This window comes from Globicephala melas, chromosome 4 (assembly GCF_963455315.2).
Source record: "Globicephala melas chromosome 4, mGloMel1.2, whole genome shotgun sequence".
NCBI classification, from domain to species: Eukaryota; Metazoa; Chordata; class Mammalia; order Artiodactyla; family Delphinidae; genus Globicephala; species Globicephala melas.
In genome coordinates this window covers 77,093,919-77,116,782 of record NC_083317.1, presented here as the reverse complement: position 1 = coordinate 77,116,782, position 22,864 = coordinate 77,093,919, and the positions used below count along the sequence as shown (strand labels likewise).

Sequence of the window (22,864 nt, the reverse complement as noted above, 5' to 3'; positions counted from 1 at the left end):
CATCTTTATTGGAGTATAATTGCTTTACAATGGTGTGTTGGTTTCTGCTGTATAACAAAGTGAATCAGCTACACATATACATATATCCCCATATCTCCTCCCTCTTGTGTCTCCCTCCCACCCTCCCTATCCCACCCCTCTAGGTGGTCACAAAGCACCGAGCTGTTCTCCCTGTGCTATGCGGCTGCTTCCCACTAGCTATCTATTTTACATTTGGTAGTGTATATATGTCCATGCCACTCCTCTCTCACTTCGTCCCAACTTACCCTTCCCCCTCCCCATATCCTCAAGTCCATTCTCTAGTAGGTCTGTATTCATTGCAGCTCTATTTACAATAGAACTGCTCAAATACAGCTCTATTTACAATAGCCAGGAGATGGAAGCAACCTAAGTGTCCATCATCGGATGAGTGGATAAAGAAGATGTGGCACATATATACAATGGAATATTACTCAGCCATAAAAAGAAACGAAATTGAGTTATTTGTAGTGAGGTGGATGGACCTAGAGTCTGTCCTACAGAGTGAAGTAAGTCAGAAAGAGAAAAACAAATATCGTATGCTAACACATATATATGGAAACTAAGGTAAAAAAAAAAAAAAGGTCATAAAGAACCTAGGGGTAAGACGGAAAAAAGGAGTACTTTTAATGGTTCTCTGAGAATACTGAATCGTAGGGTTGAAAAGATTAAATTGCTGGCTTTGCAAATAGGCTAGAAGAGGATGTCCCTGGTTTAGTCAGTCAAACCTGTCTATACCTGGCCTTCCAAGTTCTAGTACAGTGTACTTTCTACTATAATATGCTGCTTCTCCTGCTTTGGTTCTCCCCCGTGAGAACTGCCCTCATTTCTCTCTACCAAACAGGTGGGTTTTCTGTTTCCTGAATTTGCTACAGTGTGTAGGAGAAAGTTAAGGAGAATTGAAGCCTAGACTTCTAGTAATAAAAAACAATAATATCCAAGAAACTGGAGTGCTTTCTATGTGCCAGTTGCCTTATAAAATTATCTCACATGATCCTCATACCTCTGATTCCGTAAGATGTCTTACTGACCCCATCCATGAATAAGGAAACTCAGCATGGTAAAGAAGCTTGCACAGCTATAGAGGATTTGAGGCTAGGTCTGTGTGACTCCAAAGCGTATGCTGAAGCCATGTGTTTTGATTCACTGTGTTGCGGTGTCCCCTCTATGTCAGGGACCCATCCCATAGCTTACACGCACATGAGAATCTTGTAAACAATCTTTAGTTACTCCACTGATCTGTCCGACAGTTCCCCAGAAACCCAGCTTGGGTGAGCTAGCCCATGGTCATTGGAGTTTCTGGCCTCTTATTGCTTTCCATTCTCCTTTTTCAATTTCCTCTTAAGCCTAGCTAGCATAGGAGCTGCAGTAACCAACAGATGCCAGTTCTTCCCATTTTAATGGCATTTTCATTTTCTTAGTATGCTTTTCTCACTATGAGGTTTGGAGAGACAAGTAGAGAGCTCTATGGAGACATGGAAATGATGTCTCAAATATCGGAACCACTGGGTTCAATGTCCAAAGGTGTCCATAGAAGAGAGAGGCACGTTCCTGACATGGTTCCAGAGACCTCAACCAGGACAAGTAGGTAGAAATTCCAGGGGGTCAGAGTCCTGCTCAACATAACGAGATACTTACACAGTTCGGGTCATATAAAAGTAAACTAGTAATGATTTCACCATCGCTAGAGATATTTAAAGAGGCCCCGTACATCCACTTGGCAAGGATCTTACAGGGAGAATTGAATATCGCAAAAAGAAGTTTGAATCAAAGTGACACTTGAGGGCCTTTCCGGCCTTGAGATTCTGTCTTGAATTCACTTAGAAACTTTATCTTGGGAATAAAGGTTTGCCCTTGTTACAATTAACACCAACTAGTGATATCGCCTCCTCCCTCCCCACTGTGCTTCCCCCGTCTGAACAACCACTCGATTTAGGACGGGGACTCAGGATGAGGAAGGATGTGGCTTCTTCCCGCTTGGCAGCAACTCCGTGTCAGAATGGAAGACTTGTGTCTGCGCCTGGCACGGATCCGTCGGGCCCTCTTACCAGCCCAGTCGTGTCTGTGACCAGAGCACGTGGGAGGTGCACATCCGTGTAGAAAAATCTCCCACTGGCTGCCAGCTCTGGATTTTTGTTTTGTAATTACTAATGAATGCAGTCTTGCCCAGGGCAGACCTCTTGGAGGAATGAAGACACACCCTGAAACAAGTCCGAGTCTGACCAGTTAAGCATCCCCTGCAAAATAATCCCTCTGCAGTTGGCAGCCTATGAGAAAGTGCCTTTGAGACCAGTTTCTTCTTGCCATTTCAAAGGAGAGCCGCTTACGGGCCAGGATGTCAGCAGTGCAAAGCTCCTGTTTTTTTTTTTTTTCCTATTTTCTTTTTTTTTTTTTAATTTTGAATTGGCTTACTACTAATCTGAAAGCTGTGCTGTTCAAAAATGATAATCCTTTGACTTAATGTCAGAAGTGAGACAATACTTCTGCTCTTGAAGGAAGGCGTGTTAGAATGATAGAAAGTGTCCAGGAGTTGATTAACATCCTGGATTTGAAAGAATAAAAAGTTACCCAAACTGGCAGTGGGTCATTCAGACCAGTACTGCGTGTCAGAATGGACAGTGCTTTTCAATTAAACGTGGTTCTCTTTCCCTTCAGGACTTACAAAGACTTTACCAATCTCCAAGCCAGTTCAACTTCCTTTTTTTTTTTTAAATGAAATGCTATAGCTAAGTATACTTTGCTCAAATCTGTCACGTTTGGATATCTCAAACTGTGAAGTCCCTTACAGGGATGCTTCAGGAACTCACAGCTATCTGGTCAGGTCAACCCCACTGTCCTTAGGAAATAAACACGTGAGAAACTTCATAGGTGCAGGAGTTTCTTTAGGGATCTGGTTCCACACTGCCTGAAGGTAGTTTGACCAAGATTTCATGCGTACACCGTACATCTTCACAATATCTTGGGAAGAGAACAACAGCTTCAGCTCCTCTGGCAGCTGGCTCATTGTTCCTGGGCCCAAGTAGCCGTCCTCCTGTGACACAGGACCATTGCCTGTTTAGACATGACTCTTTCCTGGGAAATAAATGGTGTGTTATTTTTATGGGACAGTTATATTTCTTAGTAGTTTTTCAGAGTTGGGAGGCAGCATGGCTTCACGAGAGAAAAGCTTGAATTGGGAATCAAAAGCCATCTTTTCACATTTCACAAGCAAGCTATTGACCTCGTGAAAGTCACCTCTCCTTCCTGGGCTTCTGCTTCCTGAATAGTGTCCCAAATAACATTGTTTGACTTCTGAGGCCCTTTCTGATTTTCTAGAGGTCATCTTGATAAGAAGATAGATAAAGGGGGCGGGGAGACAATTAAAAAAACAACTAATTGTAGGATAAGGCTTAGGAAAATATGTTCTCTATTTTAAATAGAGGAAGCCTTTGTTGCAGCAAGCTTATATTGCAAATATATGAAACTTCATCTGTATTGTATAATACAGGGTGTTTGGATTTCCCCTGTCATTTCTATTTGCTAAGACCTGACTAGAGATATGAATCATAGCCATGAGGAAGCTTAGAAATCATCATGTTTAATTCACTCATTTTACACATAAATAAACCCAAGACCCTTACCCAGAGTTACACAGAGCCTTGAACTCATCGCCTGCCTTCTTGGGCAGTTCTCTTTCTAATGCATCGCCTGTTCAGTTTATTTAACAGTAATGAGCCTTTAGAGAAAGAATCAGGCCAGATTCTCAAAGTTGATGGCTTCTAAACCATATTTTAGTGACTATAAGAACATGCTAGCAAGAAGATTTGATTTATGTATGTGACTTATTTTCCCCATGGTAAATGTTTTGGACATAAGTTCCCTTTTGTGCAGCTCTCTTTCTGGCCAACATATAACACCTTTCTTTGTCTTAGGTTTAGGAGGTCTCTTCTCCATGGAAAACTTATAACTCATTCTCAGTTCCCTACCAATTGTCACTCTGACAATTCTGATTACAGTATTTCTTACGGTAAAACCTCAGCTCTCTGAAATGACTCAGTTCTTTCTGGGATATAGAGCATTATGAAAAGTTAAGATTTCAGTTCCTAATTACCAATTTTGTAGTCGTGGGGTAGCCACAAACACGGGATAAGATTCAACCTATCCTGGATTATAGGTCTGATTATTTCTAACAACCAGCTGACCTTGGATCAGTCATGTCATCTTTGTACTTTTGTTTTTCTCTCTGTTAAGTGAGGTAGTTGACCCAAGGCCTTCCACAGGTCTTCTAGGATCAAGGATCTTGTTGTAACTGTTTTAATAGTATGTCTTTCTAAAGTGTATTCCATACCACACAGCTGTCTTATAGTGAGTATCCTGAGAAATTATACCTTTAATTAATAATTCAAGGCCATTAGTTTGAGCATCAGTTACTTTTTACTGTGCATAATGATGTCCCCAGGACCTACTGAAATATGTAAGACTCCAACACTATGGGGCCCCAGACCTCCATATAGCTGTTTTTTAATTTTTCTTCTTGCTTTTTAGTTTTCTTGTTTGGCTTTTTTTTTTTTTTTTTAAATCCTTTGGTAATTTAATGGTAACACTTTGAGGGGAAACTTTTTTATTGATCGATTTTTTTGGCCACGCCATGTGGATTGCAGGATCTTAGTAACCTGATCAGGGATTGAACCCACATGCCTTTAGCAGTGAAAGCACCGAGTCTTAACCACTGGACTGCCAGGGAATTCCTCTTGTTTGCTTTTAATAGCTCAACTTTCCCACTGCCATCAACATGCCTACTTATAAAAGATTTGCCTTCCGTCCAAATTTGCTACTCTTCTGTGCTTTGGCATAAAAACTCAGAAAACCAAGTTGCTAGAATGGAGGTATGAGGAATGCAGTGTAAGCAAAGTTGATTAATGTTTTTAGGTTGATGTAGAACTCATTCTGGCTGCTGTTAAGAGCACTGTTATTGGCTACTGAGTATTGATTTGGTGATTGACACTATCTAGTAATTGAGTTACCAACTGTTGAGGTATAACCATATGCCTTTGATTCTGTGTGTTTTGCTTTCCTCCTCTTTTATTGATAGATGTTATGCTTCTTAGCCACTAGGATCACTTCAGGGTTTTACTGTGGTTTTCTGGGTAGATGCTAGGGACCTTACGGACTTTTTAATTAATACTAAATTCATAATTTCCTCCTCAACATTGTTTTATGAAACTGTAAAGGCATACAGTACCGTTGGAAATGTGTTACAGTAAACACCCATATAACCACCGCCTAGATTCTACCATTAATATCATATGATACCTGCTTTATTACTTATGTATCCATTTATGTATTTATGGGTGATATTTATGTTTTTCAGTATTTTCAGACTTATTTAAGGAATTGACCTGGAGCCACTTGCTAAATGAGATTCATAGCCTATCCCAAAGAACCATAATGCCATATTCACAGATTTCACTGATTTGGACAGACCCAGAAACAAATACTGACAGAGGCTTTTTAGACATCCTTACCTTAGATACCTTTTATCTTCTTTTTCACTAGTAACAATGTTGGCAGAGGAGTCAAGGAACTTGTCCATTAGGGCTGGCGACTTGCTTGAATTTCCTAGGCATCCTGTGAGTTCCCTTGACCTCTGCTATCATGCATTGACTCTGTGCCGTGCCTTTTCTTGCAGGCAGCTGTGCAAACCCTACAAGCCTCATTAGCTTCCTTTTCCAGTATATTATATTATGAAATGTTTCTGGAAATTATCAGTTTTGGAGAAACAAATACAAATTATTAGTGATTCCACTGAACCGCTGCTTGATTTTAGGGTTCTGAATGCCTGAACTGTAAGAAGCCTGGGACAGACCATATTTTGTTTCGGTCCTACACAAACTCATTTGAAGAAAGGGTATTCAGCTGAGGATGGGCTATGATTTGCAGAAGGCTGTTACATTAAAGAACAATAATGATTTAGGTACTTAGTTATAAATATAAAATTGGGGAATATGGGGCTTCCCTGGTGGCGCAGTGGTTGGAAGTCCGCCTGCTGATGCAGGGGATGCGGGTTCGTGCCCCGGTACGGGAGGATCCCACATGCTGTGGAGCCGCTGGGCCCGTGAGCCATGGCCGCTGAGCCTGCGCGTCCGGAGCCTGTGCTCCGCAACGGGAGAGGCCACAGCAGTGAGAGGCCCGCGTACCGCAAAAAAAAAAAAAAAAAAAAAAAAAATTGTGGAATATGAATAACTTTAGATCAGACCTAATTTCTAGAATGTATCATTCTGCATAATTTATTTTAACAGGTAGAATTTGCCTATATTGTTGGGGATCAAATGTACACCCCAAACCCCCCCCAAAAAGGGGTCAAATCCATATATCTCCATCATTTTTCCCTGGCTTGTCGTTCTAGGCCCATTTCCCATAATCCCTTGTCTGCTCCTTGCAGACTACATTCTAGTCTTACCAGATATCTTGCATTGGTCTAAATAGCTCATGCACTTTTTTGCTTTCAGAACTTGGCTCAACTTATTTTCCCCTTTTGCAGTTCCTCCTCCTCGTTCCTTCTCCCCCTTCCTTTTCACTCCCCCATTCTCCTCTGTGCGATCTCTCTGAAACCCACCACCTACACAGACATACACATCTATTACCTCTGCATCTCCACCTGTTTCAGTACAGGGTCTTCTCTAGGAAACCTCTCTAAACCTATGGGCTAGAAGCAATCACATCTAACTTTACATTCCCATAGTCCTTTATTTACAAATACACTTTATCCCTTAGGCTGTTGCTTGTCAATCTATGGTCTGTGAAACAGAAGCAAAAGCAGCCTCTGGGGGTGGACTAGAAAGATAGAATCTTGAGTCCTAACCTAAACTTGCTGACTAAGAATCTCCATTTTACCAAAATCTTTACATCGTCTTTATACACATTTGCGAAATAGCATCTTAGAACAGATATCCAGCTTTGCCTTTCACTTGATTGCTTTCGTGTAATGGATTCTGATAGACCGTGTCTTGTGATCAGGGACTGTGTCTTCTTCCTCTTTTACCTGCAGGGGCCCGAGAATGGCTTTGCATGCAGTACTGGCCCTTTAGTGTGTGTTGCTGAATGAAAGCCTGTGCTTTCAATGAGGAGGGTATGTGAGGGAAATATATATGTGAATGCAGGGTATTTTCATGATTCTTTCAGTGAGATATCTTTTAAACTGCCTCATTCTTGTCATTGCCATGGTTGGGTTTTACAGCTCCTGGTCAAAGGGGCTTACCCCATTATCAAATCTGTTTCCTCCACTCACTTCTTTGAGAAGTGCTACAATTGACATGGGGTATTGGAGCTTTCAGAAGCTCATCTGAATTCACTGTTCAAGGAATTACATTTAAGGCACAGAGAAACACTTTGTATCTGTATTTTATTAATAGAGTTGTATCTGTACAACTGACATAATTGTGTATTTGTTTCAAAAATTCGAAGCCTGATCACAAGTCAGAGTACGGTTCAGAATCAGATCTGAACCGTCTGATCTCAGGAAAATAATGTTAGCTGGTTAGATTTGCTTTTTGAAAATTCAAAAAGGGAGAAGCTTCATAACTTCAAAAGGGCTTTTTTCTATCTCCTGTTATAGATTATCTTCAGATTCTTTCTCCCATCATCTCCATCCTTCCCACTTTGCCTGGAGTTATTATTTTTCTTGTCTGTCCCTTCTGTCTTCTCTTCTAGTCACAATGTATTTGTTGTGTAGTTTTCTTATTCATTCTACTCATTAGTCCCATACTCAGAACTTCTGAATTGTATAACTCTGATGATGTCTCTGATCCTTCACAAAAATGCTGAGTGTAAAATTACAATAAATATAAATAAATAAAATAAACATATACAACAAAATAAGTAAGTCAAATAAAAACAATAAATCTCTAATAGCGGGGCTTCCCTGGTGGCTCAGTGGTTGAGAATCCAACTGCTAATGCAGGGGACACGGATTCGAGCCCTGGTCTGGGAAGATCCCACATGCCGCGGAGCAACCAGGCCCGTGAGCCACAACTACTGAGCCTGTGCGTCTGGAGCTTGTGCTCTGCAACAAGAGAGGCCGCGATAGTGAGAGGCCCGCGCACCGCAATGAGGAGTGGCCCCCGCTTGCCACAACTAGAGAAAGCCCTCGCACAGAAACAAAGACCCAACACAGCCCAAAATAAATAAATTAAATAAATAAATTTAAAAATAAATAAATAAATACTCCTGTTCTCTGTTTAAAAAATATATGTAATAGCAATAAGTAAAATAAGTATAATAAAATAGATACAAATAATGTAGTTATAAATAAAATAAATATAAATAATATGACTGTAAATTAAATAAAATAAAGTAAAAATAAAATAAAAAACCAAACAGTAGACTTTTTGACTTAAGTAAGTACAAGCCCAGTGGAGACTTGCTTTTTTTTCCTGTTATTAAAAACTCATCTTGACTATGTCATGCCTGTTAAATCCATTTCTTTTAGATTATTAAGGTGAAATTGTTTGAATACTTCTTTCTACTTATAGTCATTAATTTATTTAGGGGATATTTTCTAGGTCTGTGCTCTCCATGTGGCATTGTAATGAATGAAAAAATGAATTATAAAAGACAAAACAAAATTTGCTTTTCCTTCAAGTCTTTAAAATGCTCACGATAAATAGAAGAGATGAGAAATGTTGAGGAATAACCATAATACAATGTACAATAGGATAGATACTAACAAATGTTTAACAAAATTGTCATAGAAGTTTTATTTAGAGAAATACAGGAGGTATTCAGTTTGCAGAAATGACAGGAAATTTTTTAGACTAATGAGGGACTAGTTTCTATGAATTATGATTACTGTTATTCACAGTAACATTCTCATTCTCCTTCTCTCTCTCTCTCTCTTTCTCTCTCTCTTTCTCTCTTTTCTATCTCCCTTTCTCCTTCCAACACTCCATTTCTTCCTCCTTCTCAAGGTCTCTTTTTACCTTTCTTCCTTTCTGTCCTTACAATTTTTTGTCTTTGGTGGAGCAGTGTTTGCATGATGTCTGAAAGCCTCCGAAGTCACAGAATTCTCTTTTTAGAAGTCATTCTACAGCCCCTTTTCATGAGCCTGTCCTCAGGCTGTCTTGGCTGTACAATTAACCATTGATTTGTTTTCATAGATACCAATACTCGCTTGTCATTTTAAAATTTGTTTTGCCTTTTCTTCCAGAAGTTAATTTGGCCCTTTCTTCTGGTTTTCCTGCCAGTCTGTAATAATAAAAATTAGCCTTTCTCTTGTGCATCTGTGTTTTAGGGGTTTTTCCTTCTTATTTTGGTGAAAATTGTATGTTACTGGTTTAGGAGATGTTGGGGAAATATAATTAAAAACAAAACCTCTCAACTCAGAAATCCTCTTCACAAAGGTAAGAGAGAAATAAAACACTTCTATTATTGAATAAGCATTAAAATAGAATGTGATGCCAATCACAGGCTGTCCACTAAGAGACTGTAAAAACAGAAAGAAATCTCAAAGCTTTATATAACCAAGCGGCCCACTGCATACATGTTTTCAAGATAAACAATAACTTGTTCTCAAGTAAGAGGACTTCATAGTATCATTTGTCATACATAGTTTATCCTGACATTATTTGGTAATGGAGGTGACCATCTGTGTTAGTTAATTGGCTTTATCCAAAGGAAAAACTTCTCATATCTTTAATTTTTTTAATTATAATTTATTGTGGTAAGAAGACTTAAAACAAGATCTACACTCTCAGCAAAATTTTAAGTCTACAGTACACTGTCCGTTCACTATAAGTACAATATTGTACGGCAGACCTCTAGAGCTGATGCATCTCTCTTAACTAAAAGTCTAGGCCATTGATTACAAACTCCCATTTTCCCATCCCCCAAGGCCATGGCAACCACCATTCCACATTCCACATAAGTGCAATCATGCAGTATTTGTCACTTGGCATAATGTCCTCAAAGTTCATCCAAGTTGTCGCCTTGCAGAATTCTCTTCTTTTTTAAGAAAGAATAGGATTACATTGTTTATGTTTATACAACAATTTTCTTTATCCATTCATCTGTAGATGGACATTTAGTTTTTTTCCACATCTTGGCTATTGTGAATAGTGCTGCAGTGAATATGGGAGTGAAGATATCCTGATTTCAATTTTTTTGGATCAAAACCCAGAAGTGGAATTGCTGGGTCTGACAGGGAGTGGTTTTGCAACCACAATGCAAGCGACAAAGGATTAATCTCTAAAATCTACGAACAGCTCACGCAGCTCAATATCAGAAAAACAAATAACCCAATCAAAAAATGGGCAGAAGACCTAAATAGACATTTCTCCAAAGAGGACATACAGATGGCCAAGAGGCACATGAAAAATGCTCAACATCGCTAATTATTAGAGAAATGCAAATCAAAACTACGAGATATTATCTTACGGGAGTCAGAATGGCCATCATCAAAAACTCTACATGCAATAAATGCTGGAGAGGGTGTGGAGAAAAGGGAACCCTCCTACATTGTCGGTGGGAATGTAAATTGATACAGCCACTATGGAGAACAGTATGGAGGTTCCTTAAAAAACAATAAGTAGAGCTACCATATGATCCAACAATCCCACTACTGGGCATGTATCCTGAGAAAACCATGGTTTGAAAGGTCACATGCACCTTAATGTTCATTATGGCACTGTTTACAATAGCCAAGACATGGAAGCAACCTAAATGTCCATCAACATGTAAATGGATAAAGAAGACGTGGGAGTTTGGGGGAGGAGAATGGGTACATGTATATGTATGGCTGAGTCTCTTTGCTGTGCACCTGAAATTATCACAACATTGTTAATCAACTATACCCCAATAGAAAATAAAAATTAAAAAAAGAAAGGAAGGAAATCTCTTCCCTTATTTTCAACAAGGAGAATAAAGCCTCTTATTTTTAACTTATATTTGGTCTTACAGAGGCTAGGACATATTTTAATATGTTTAGCTAATTCAGTTTAGAATTAAAGTCTTATTTTTTTCGGAGTTTGTGATCAACTAGAGATTCAGCTGAAGTTTGTCTTTAACCTTGTGTAACAAATTATATCCCTTCCTAATGGAATTTGATTTGAAAATTCATTCGCATTTTTAAAATTTTTATATTGTGGTAAAATATACATAAAATTTACCATTTTAACCATTTTGAAAGTGTACAGTTCTGTAGTATTAAGTACATTCATATTGTTGTGCAGCTGTCACCATTATTCATCTCCAGAACTTTTTCATCTTCCTCAACAGAGGTCGTACCCTTTAAACACTGACCCCCCTATTCCCTCCTCCTCCAGCCCCTGGCAACCATCATCATTAGCATTTTAACCTACCTATTAAAAACTACCCATGAAATTTCAATATCCTGCCTATGGGCAATAAGTGGAGCTCTGTTTGCCCAGGATTTGAAACACAAAGGTGTTTCCTTGGGAAACTGACTGGCAGAAACAAGTTTAAAACCTTTGAATGTGATGCCCTCATTTATACAAGAGATGCTACACTAATTACAAATAATCTGAGTCTGTGCAGTTCCCAGAAACGTCTCATTTGTGCCACTCCATTACTTTCAAAGTAATAAAAATCATTTTCCCAGTGAGAATATTTTTTGCTTATAATTCAAGGATTTTACTAATGTAGATTGGCATTTCTCACAACCTTTGCTTCAGTGAATCTTTATCTTTTTAAATTGATCTTTTGGGTTATTGTGTGAAGCACACCAAACTAAATATTGAACAGTTCCTTCATATGTTTTATTTATAGCCTGCCATGGGCATTGGGTGGAGGATAATGTAAAAGAATCGGGAGAGACACTCTGCTGTAATCAGAGGATCTTATTTAAAACCAAACTCTGCTCTTTGATTGCTGTGGTATCTTGAGTAAGACACTTCACTTTTTTTTTTTTCTTTTTTTTTTGGTGGTACGCAGGCCTCTCACTGTTGTGGCCTCTCCGGTTGCGGAGCACAGGCTCCGGACGCGCAGGCTCAGCGGCCATGGCTCATGGGCCCAGCCGCTCTGCGGCATGTGGGATCTTCCCGGACCGGGGCACGAACCCGTGTCCCCTGCGTCGGCAGAAGGACTCTCAACCACTACGCCACCAGGGGAGCCTGACACTTCACTTTTTTGCACCTAATTTGTTCATCTGTAAAACAGAAAAATTATATTCCTTTCTCAATAGAGCTTGTGAATGTCAAATAAAGTAAGACATGGAAAGAAGCACTGTGTATACTGTCAAAGCATGAATTATTTCAGTGGAATAAGGTACCTACATACAGAGGGATTTGGAAAATATTTCTTGAATGAATGAAAAGTTACTGTTCTCAAAGTTAAATTTCCTAGGGCTCCCTTATCTCCACATGTACTCCTGGCTTGGCTTATAACCTCTCTACTCCCTGCTTTCCTCTGGTTTCTGATCACACCCCTCTCTCCTGACCAAAATCATGCTTCAGGTTTAAAAATTCCAGAGTGCAGGATTTGGGGAGCGATAGGAAGAGGTCAAGGAAAGTCTGTTACATCCTCGCATCAGCTCTTCCTTTCTAAGTCTAGATGCTGCCTCAAAGCTTTTGAGGTGTTAGAAATGGCAGGTAGAAACATGGTCATCTGCTGGAACATACAGTTAGGAAGAAGGGGATTTTCTTCTTGCTCAACACCAGCACGATCAGGGGATTTCACCCAGGCCAAAAAATAATAAGCTGCAGTCATGTTGAATCAGACACTGTGAATCTAAATTAAACAATATTCCAAGGTTAGTCCCAGGAGTTCCCTCTGTGGACAGGTGGGCAGGAGCTCACTCTGGGTCTCTCTTTCTCAGTGTAATCATGCCCAGAATAAATGCAAATATATGTATTAAAAGGCATAACCAGGTCTTATACTGATGAGACAGATGACAGTCCCAGGGTATTCTTGTAAACTGTCTGACAGATTTCAGTGAGGAAACACCTCCCTAAAGATGATCTGGAGAAAGAAATGACTGTTGAGAGGCCAGAGGTGTGAAAAACAAATGAAAGAGTTACAGCAGATTCCTGGACTGAGAAACAGCTTGTAGAATCACTGTGTGTAGAAGACCATAATAGTTCAGTCCACAGTGTGGGGCACTTTCATGTGCCAGGCTTCCTGCGAGGCCCCGCAAGACAGATATTCATCAGAGGTAGACCCTGTTCTCAAGGGTCTCAAGAGAGAAGACATACACACCTGACTGTAGTACAAGGCAAAGGATTTCATTACTGCAACTAGACGGGAAAGTTGTAGGGGAGAAGGAATAAATTACATCTGGCTAAAGGAAGCAGGGGGGTTTCATGAGGAAATGTTTTTGGAAATAGATCTTGAAGGATGGGCAGTGTTTGTACATGTGAAGAGGGGAATGCAGGACATTCCAGGCAGAAGGAATGATTAAAAGGGAAGGGAGGAGCGGGGGTGACTTATAACCCCATCTGTGTGTGTACCTGTGGCCAAAGGCTGGGGTATATGAAGAGTGATGTGGAAAAACATTGTCTAGAGGAGTTTGCCGCCAGATCTTGGAGGAACCAGAATGTCCTATGAAGGACATCAGGGAAACAGAATTAAGATGTGCTGTGTGGGAAGATTGGTTTGGTCCTTGTCATTAGTCAGCCTTTACAGGTGTCCTCATGGCACCCAAAACTTAACTAAGGCTTTTACAGCCTTCTTGTTTGTGATGTGGTAAACATCTCTTCTTTTGGCTTTGGAGAACAAGATTTCAGTCTGTTTTCCAAGCATCAGTGGATAAAAAGAATATTTACATGCAAAAAGCCACTGGTTTTTAGGTCAGCCTAATGAATACACATTTTCACATCTTTCTCTTTTTCAGAGTAAGGCAGACCAATTAAAAATAATAGCACTTTTAATGTATCTAGCATGTATTCAGGTCACAGAGGTTATTTTCCGGGTCTCCTAATGTATGCTGACTCCTTTTATAATTGGAGAAATAAGAGCTCTCCTCTGTTTTCTGACTCTTTCTCTATGGTGTCTTATGTTCTGATTTGTCAACAGCCTCAAAAATGCTAGAAGAAGTGAGATCATAATCAATGCCAATTAGCAGTACTGGTCGAGCATAGCACTATCATGCTTCCCTCCCCCCCCCCCCCCGCCCTGGCATGTCCTATGTCTCACGTTAGCTATAGTCACTATGCTTCTGTTTCTCCATCAGCTTTTGCCACAGGGATGGCTTCACAGATTAGAAAATTGATTTGAATTTCCAACTTTTTTCTCCAGTGAAGAATTCATGACCCTTACCTCACTTAAGAGTTTTCTCTAACACACCTCCTGAGAGAATTGCCAGGAATTTCTCAAAGCTTAGTCTATTGCTGGGATGCCTTATACAGATGAAACCCCCCTTTTTTTTTTCCTGAAATAACTTCAGTCAGCATTTCTAAACTGTGCCGAGAATCCTAATGTTTAGAGATATTTTAAACAAGGATTCCTAAAGTCAATTGAGTTGGAGGGGCACTGTTAATGATTCCTAAGTAATTTAGTTTCACAGTATGCATTCTAAAGACCCTGAGAAGTCATGTAGAAAAAGATAACTTTTTAACCTGATACTTCACCTAATACTAACAACTTAACGTTTCTCCAAAATGAGGGCACGGTACCCTCAAGAAAGTGTAATTTCTTGAAATCACTTTGTAGAAGCCTAAACTGGACAATGTGGATCAATATGTGGTCTTTAGAGGGTCTAAGTTAATCCAAGAATAAAAGGTATCAAGAACCTTGAGTTTAGTAGGACTATGTGTCGAATTCATCCTGTCTACCTACCAGGATTTATGTGAGGGGTTTTCTTTTTATAACTTGGTGATCCTTTAAAACCCTGTCTGTGTCAACAGAGCTGCTGCATCTAATATTATTTTCCTGAATCCAAGGAAACACCAAAGGGGACTAAAATAATAAGGCATTAATTTCGGCTGCAGAATGCCAGTGTTGCTGACCCTGCAGGGTTATTGCAGGGCAAGATTAATTATGCAGATGTACCATCCTAGGCTTTGGAGTTGAAGTACCCTGTTGTAATTCACTGCAGGATCAGTCATGTAGCCAGCATATTGATATGATTATTATTCCACCAAGGTTTTATCCGCTCGTAGACAATTACAGAACCACTTACCAGCATCTCTCATTGACTTCTTATTTAAAATTCCCAGGGCCACAGCAGGTATTCAGGTCCTTTTGTCGGAGACAGCTACAGATCGATGGCATGAGCAACATGGGATTTTCTTTAGGACACGATGAATGCTGTGATAGTTTGCTAAGCAGAAGGTAGACATTCAGACTCCAATAAAAAATCGTGTTTCTGTGGCCCCATGTCTCTAACACAAACTTTTAAAGTAATGACAAGAGCAGAGAGGAAGCATGTAGTGGAAAGACCATGAGATTTGGTGTCATGGTATCTCAGTTTAAATACTGGCTTCACCATTTATTATCTGTGGAACTTTAGAGAAATCACTACTCCTTCTGTAAAATGGGATTGATATTAAATACCAAACTCTAGGTAGTCTTCAGAGGTTTAAATGAATATATATATGTGTGAACAAAACTTTGTGAATGGAAAAGTGTTTTAAAAATATTTTCTGTGCTGATGAGAAAGACTTCCATTCTTGAACTGGCAGTGTCGGTGTAATCGGACATGCTTTTTGTGGCCCCAGTGCTTGGGTAATGTCCAACTAACTCCTATAATCATTAGTATTGCTACCTAGGGCAGAATGTAACCACGTGTTGATATGATTAGTGGCTCCAAGGAGTGTATGCTGTTGAAATGATGTGCAGAACAAAATTCTTATTCTGAATCACTGTTCCTAGTACGTGGTTTCAGGGACTTCATAACTGCAAGATAATATTCATCTAATTAGAATCTTTCAACAAGTTTTCCTTCCTGTTCTATGCTCAGTGGTAAAATGTAAGGCTTGTTTTATTTTAATTTTGCCCTAAATGCCTTTCTCTGTATGCGTGGCTGTATTTCAGAGTGTTACCTGTCTTCAGAATCCAGCTGTAAGACCATCCAGTCCAGCCGCCGACCCCCCTGCCTCCACTCAACCCATCCCCCCACCCCCATTAAAGCACAAGTAATTCCTTCCATAGAGCATGTTCCTTGGACTTACATGATTCATAATAGTATGAGTATACACAGCTAAACTTCTGTATAGTTAAAGAAATAATTGATACTGTTATTCTCCCCATTTTACCGTTGAGAAAACTAAGTCACAGATAGATTAAATAACTTGACCAATATTCCACAGGTACTAAGTCGCAGAGCCAAGGAGTGGAACATTTAACTAAAATAATAGGCTTTTAACTACAAGGTTACATTAGCAAAGTGCATGCTGGAGGTCCCTGCTTGGTTGTGAGGTCCTAGATGCCTGCGGCATGTTAAAATCTGTTTCATCCTTTAGCATTTAGCGCAGAGGGTCCACATAGTGGGTACTCAGTTACTATTTATTAGCTTTGTATTGGAAAAGAATGCCCCTAAAAAGTGTAAGGTGCGGCCACAAAATGCCCCCCCTTGTACTCTGTCCATATTGTTTTTAGTATATGTCCTGCCGTCCTGCTCCATTTTCTTGTCAAAGCATTTTAAAGCCTCATATTAAGCACTGCTTGAGCACCTCTCTGTGAGGGCACAGGCTTTTTGTTTTTTTTTCCTAAGTTGCTGTATAGTGAAGATAAGGCATACTTGTTGAAATTAGGGTCATTGAGTCTTTAGTGGCTTATGGGTCAGTAGATAACAGCACTGTAAAATTCCAGCTCATTCTCATTCTGATTAAAGGGGGATTTCGTGATCTTACTTCACTTGCCACAAAGTCACCGAATGTCAGATGCATATATAAAGAATTGCTGCCAGAACCCCCACCTCTTCCCTCCATCCAGAGTGATCTGGTTGACTGAGGTCACATCCCAGACTATGGGACTGGTGGGTACACATTGCCATCTGTCAGGATGATCCCGGTGCCCAAAAATCAGTGAAAGAGGCCATAGAATTTTCTCAACAGGGACACAGACTCACACAGACCTCCTCAGTGTTAGTTCATAAGGGGATTTTCTTTAACACTTTAGAGACAGAGAGATAATATTTTCCTTAACGCTCTCTAGTTTTGGCTTACGTGGGTTCCCAGGAAGACTTGGGATGTTATCTTTGTGTTTCAGGGACAAGGTTGGGGATGGGAAGGAAGTCCGACGGGCTGTGTTCTCCAGTAGACTGAATGCCTCAAGGTAGAGGCTGTCCTGAAGCCCCTGTGCTTTCTCACGATCGGCACAGTGTCGGTCTGGTACATGGGAAGTCTTTTGTGGAAGTTCTGCTTTAACTTGTGATTTGAACTCTTCTTAAAAAAGCCAGTTGTGGGAACTGTGGCACCAGGACAGTAAAGTGCATAGGCAAAGTCACACAACTAATTCATGCAAGAAGCAGGACTAGGACCTGGGACTCATCCCTCCTGTTTCTCTGTGTAAGTGAGAATGAGGAGCCCCTGAGTGCTGCAGGGTCTGTTTTTTTTTGTTTTGTTTTTTTTTGGTTTTTTTTTTTTTTGCGGTACGCGGGCCTCTCACTGTTGTGGCCTCTCCGGTTGCGGAGCACAGGCTCCCGGACGCGCAGGCTCAGCGGCCATGGCTCACGGGCCCAGCCGCTCCGCGGCATGTGGGATCCTCCCGGACCGGGGCACGAACCCGTGTCCCCTGCATTGGCAGGCGGACTCTCAATCACTGCGCCACCAGGGAAGCCCCTGCAGGGTCTGTTTGAATAGCTGAAGCTACTGAAACTTCCAGGTCCCTAAATAGGGGAGCAGGTGAAGTTCCATTCTGATAGATGATCTCTAGCAAACCAATCTCTTTCTCTCTGATGGAAGCAGGGGGATGGCACAGGGAAATGCTCTTGTGAAAGGACAACTGACTTGGTGTTGTGAGACCGACCGAGGATGACTTAGACCCATTCAAGTCTAATTTCTGAAAACAGGTCCACTTTTTAGGCAGTGGATTTTGATGGGAGGCATAGAACTCACAGTGACATCTGTTTAGACCCACTCCTGGAGGAGACTGCATCCTCTGCATGGCCTTCAACTTTGCAAAAGAATCTAGGGTTCATGTGAATACGTGTGCAAAATAAAAACATCAGTGCTTCATATTTGCATCATACTTCACCATTTATAAAGTTTTTTCATAAATATCATCTAATTGGATCCTTATAACAGCCTATGAAGTAAGTATTTGTTAGTCTATTTTATTGATGAGGATACCAGGCTCCACGGAATTCAGTAAATTATCCAAGGGAGCAAAGTTACAAAGTGACCAACACCAAATTAGAACAGAGGTTGACTGTATCCTGGGGAGATGTTCTTTCTACCACCCAGTAGTTGCCCTATAATTATATATGTTTATTATGTAACGGCATTGGACTATATAACGTGGGCACAAACTTGGAGTCCTAGCCCAAAAAGGGAGGTAAAAAGAGAAAAACCTAAATAAAACAGATTAGGACAAAAATTTCTCAGGGCTCTAAGGGAGTTACAGATAACTGAACTGAGTTTTCAGAGAAAGCATAGTATATTTCCAGCCAGTGGCCAGACAACAGAGAACCAGGAAAGGCTGCAGAGGGGAGGTGAAGCTGTGGGAAAGCTAGGACTCATTTCTTTCCCTGGTTTAGTCTCAAGTGGAGTTGGATGATTTTGAAAAGCATCAACATCTTATGGACTGAAGATTGATCTGGGAATTAGGGCTGGGGCTCTTTCTTCCCTAATTAGGGCTTTCACTGTTTACTTCAGTATTTCCAATGGAACCCTAAGAGCCTTAATGCATCAAAAAGGGGTTCATGGCCAGATAACTTGGTTTAATGCTGGGTTAAAACAAGTCAACCACAATATTTGCTCGGTAGATGACCTGAGCCTTTAAAATACTAATGTACATTGTGAATCTCCAAGAAAGAGCTATGTGACATATTACTTTTCAGAATCATTTGGTCACATGGTCCTTTGGCAGAATGCTCACCATGGGATGTGATAGTTTTCATCATGCATTTTGGTGTGATTGTATTGTCCTCAACCATTTACTTGTTCTTTTCTCTCTACTTTCTTTCTGTCTGTTTATTTTGTGTTTATGTCTGACTTTGCTCCCAAACTATGAGATCCATGATTATAAGAGCTGTGTGTTTATTTCTGTATACCGCACAGTTTCTATTAAAGTGTATGAAATAGGAATTCAATAAATACTTCTTGATTTGAACAAAACTCGATTCTGTATACTCAAAAGCTAGAGCATACAGTCTTTATGGAGAAATCTATGAAAACTTGGCTGCAGTTTTGTTCCTGTGGCCTCTCTAACTGTGTAGATGGTGTCTCTCTCTAGACAGCCTCCCAGACAGGATCGTGATCTTCAGACTATCCATTTGAATTAAAGAGGTTATTGGTGGCAATGTCGTTGTATTAAATTTAAGGGGAGAAAACCTCAGATGGTTAGGAAGCTTTCCTATGCTGAGAAAAGTAATGAATTTCCTAACCTGGAGGTGACTAGATCTTAGTCTTTCAGGTGATAGGACTGTTTTGTGTCCGTGGTGGTTTACATTTCTCCTAATTCTCTACTTTAACTTCAAATAACATCACATTTCCCCAGCGAGCCACTCCCTCCTCTATACTCACATGCTGTGAAATGCTTCTGCTGCAGCCCTGTTCTTTAGACTCTAGACGTTTATATGCCTCAGGACTGCAAGCTCTCCATGAGAACGGGGGAAGTTTCCACCTTTCTTCCTCCTTCAGACTGCGTCCACAGCTTAATAAATATTTGCTGAATGAATTAGAAGGAATGTGAGGTTCATCCTAAAAATTCCCCCCACAGCTTTGAAGAGCTCTGAGATATCTCTCTCACTCTGTGTTGGATTTTAAGCTGCTTTCTTGATTTAAAAAACTATACTGTTATCCTATACCTTTCTCTAACCTCTCCTTGTTGTTTTAAACCACGTTTTAACTTCAATCAAGCAAAAGTTTTTCCATATTTTTTACAGAAGCGTAGAATAGTAACACTAAAGTACATAAATATTGCATGTACAAATTGCTGAATTTTTACAAATGCATCATCATGTAACCATCACCTGACTAAGGAATAGAACATTACCAGACCTTAGAAGCCTCATTCTTGCTTCTCCCTGGCAATGTCACCAAAGGTAATCCATGTTGTGATCTGAGTTAAGCAATTTGTAACATTATTTTCTTTTTGACTTTAAGATCTCCACTTCTTCAAATTCTTTAAAATCTAAACAAAACAAAACAGCCCATCTCATTTCGTAATAAAAACCAGTGTCATGACACTTTATGTCAGTGTAACACTTTATAATTAAATTCTTCCATGTGTCACGTCATTTGATCCTCTACAGCTGCCCTATGCGATATCAGGGCAGAGGTTTTCACTTCATTTTGTAAATGAGGGATTTGAGGACTAGAGAAGTGAGACCATCTGGACCATGATTTTTCCAAGTTCAAGTTTTTTGTAGAGTGTATCATAACCATCTTGGCTTTTCTGTAAGGTACAGAGGCCCGACTTAAAACCACGACTGTCTTTTCTGAAATATTTTGGGAACAGAGTACTGAACTTGGACCTAGTACCTGCAAAGTGTAGGACATGGCACATTTTGCCCAATGGTCAATGGTCAATGGTCAACTTGAACCAAGTAACTTAGTCTATTCTTTGTACATGATATTAATGGTAGCTCACATCTGCCTACAGCTCCACAGTTTCTGAAGTGTTTCTCATATATGACCTCATTTAATAAGAGTTAATTATAACCAGAATTTGCTGAGAGCTATTTATGTTCCTGGACAGTGCTAAGTACTCTACAGGAATTATCAAGTACACTCCTCCTAACAAACTGATAAGGTAGGTATTAGTTTCTTTCACCCCATGCAAACTCCAGCCTCAGTATCCATAAGTACAGAGCACTTAGTCATCAAATTGTCCACCTACTAGGGAGAAGGTACATTGGAACACTCTTCCTGCCCTAACTAAGAAGTGTCCACAAATGCTTAGCACATCAGTTTTAAATTAGTCATCAAGACAGTAACCAGATTATAACTGTAAGTGGTTGCTGTGAATAGTTCTCTCCTCTTCTGCCAGGCTGTCCAAGATCATACAGTGAAACTTAGAACTCCAAGTTCATTGCACTTTCCACTGAAAACCTAGTTCTAGTTCCCTCTTGTGAAGGGTGAGACTTAATGATGACATTTCTTCCCTCACCCCACTGAGCATGTTGCTATTCAAAATATTAAAGGACAAAAGGAAATCAACCTGCTCACATTCTATTCCAAGCTTCTAAAGGTGGCAGGTGGTATATTATGTTACATATGTCCTCTCAGAGTTCCAAACACTTTGAAGCTATTTAATAAGAAGGGGGAAGGCAGTATCTAAGAGGAGTGTGCTCATGTTTTCTAAACTTTGAGTCCTCTGTTGTATCGAGGTTAGCAACACTGGCTTGATGTGCTGAAAGTTAGAACAGTTTCATTGATCTCTCCATGTTCCTCTACTGCTAGACTTTTTTGGAACATTTCGTACTTAACAATAGGACTGTGTTATTTTCAAAGTGACCTTTGAAAATAGAAGCCAAATTTGGGTTAAAACAGCTTTCATTTATTTAAACTGTCTAAAGGGGTTCACAAATCATTTGTGGAGTTTTTAAAAAGAAAAATCATGACACTTAAACATATATTTTTTTAATTAACATGAAATAAAATTGACTTTTCTGGAAGTACAATTCTATGAATTTTAACTTATGGATAGACTCATTTATTTAATCACTGCCCCAATCAGGACAGAGAACTGTTCTGTCTCCCAAACGATGCCCTTGTGCTGTCCCTTTGCAGTCACCCTTGTACTACCTCTAGCCCCTGATCTGTTCTTTGTCACTTTAGCTTTGTCTTTTTGGAAATGTCATTTAAATGGACCTGGATGGTGGTAACCTACTGAAACTGACTTTTTTTTTCACTCAGCATAGTATCTTTGAGGTTCATCCCAGTTGGTATCAACAGCTCATCACTATGTACTGCTGGCAAGCATCTATTTTTTGGATGTACCAGGGTTTGTTTATCCGTTTCCCTCTTGAAGGCCATTTGAGTTGTTTCTAGTTTTTGACAATTAATAATGGAGCTACTATAAACATTCATGTACAGGTTTTTATGTGAACATAAGTTTCCCTTTCTCTTGAGTAAATAGCTAGGAATGGGATTGCTAGATCCTATGGTATGTGTGTGCTTAACTTAATAAGAAACTGACAAATTGTTTTCCAGAGAGGCTGTACCATTTTGTAGTCTCAGCAGTAGGAGAGTTCCAGTTGTTCTGTATTCCCTTCAGCACTTGGTATTGTCAATATTTCTTACTTTAGTTATGCTGAAAGGCGTTTAGCGGTATCTCATTTTGTGGCTTTAATTTTCACTGCCCTATGGTTAATAATGTTGAACATCCTTTCTTGTATTAATTTGCCTTCTAAATATCCTTTTTTGGTAAAGTGTCTCTTTAAGACTTGTGACATTTTAAAATTGGGTTGTTTGTAGTATGATTCCTACAACTTTATTCTTCTTTGTCAATATGGTTTTCAATATTTAAGGCATTTCTCTTTCCATACAAATTTTAGAATCAACTTGTCTGTATCTATAAACAGATCTTGCTAGGATTTTTGACTGGAATTTCATTAAGTCTGTCAAGTAATTTGGGGGAGAGTTGACATGTTTTCTATGTGGAGTCTTACAATCCATGAGGCTGGTATGTCTCTTTTATTATTTTCTATTACCAATGTAATAAATACCAGACACTTAGTGGCTTAAAGCAACATCCATTTATTACATCAGAGTTTCTGTGAATCACATGTCCAGGTACAGTGTAGTTT

General features: G+C 39.8%; 1 protein-coding gene across 6 annotated transcripts in view; it reads left to right on the top strand.

Annotated features, from left to right (window-relative positions):
- The window catches only part of IL1RAP (interleukin 1 receptor accessory protein), a 136,092-nt gene that overhangs the window by 14,289 nt on the left and 98,939 nt on the right, over positions 1-22,864 (top strand). The gene's annotated exons all lie outside the window — the stretch shown is intronic.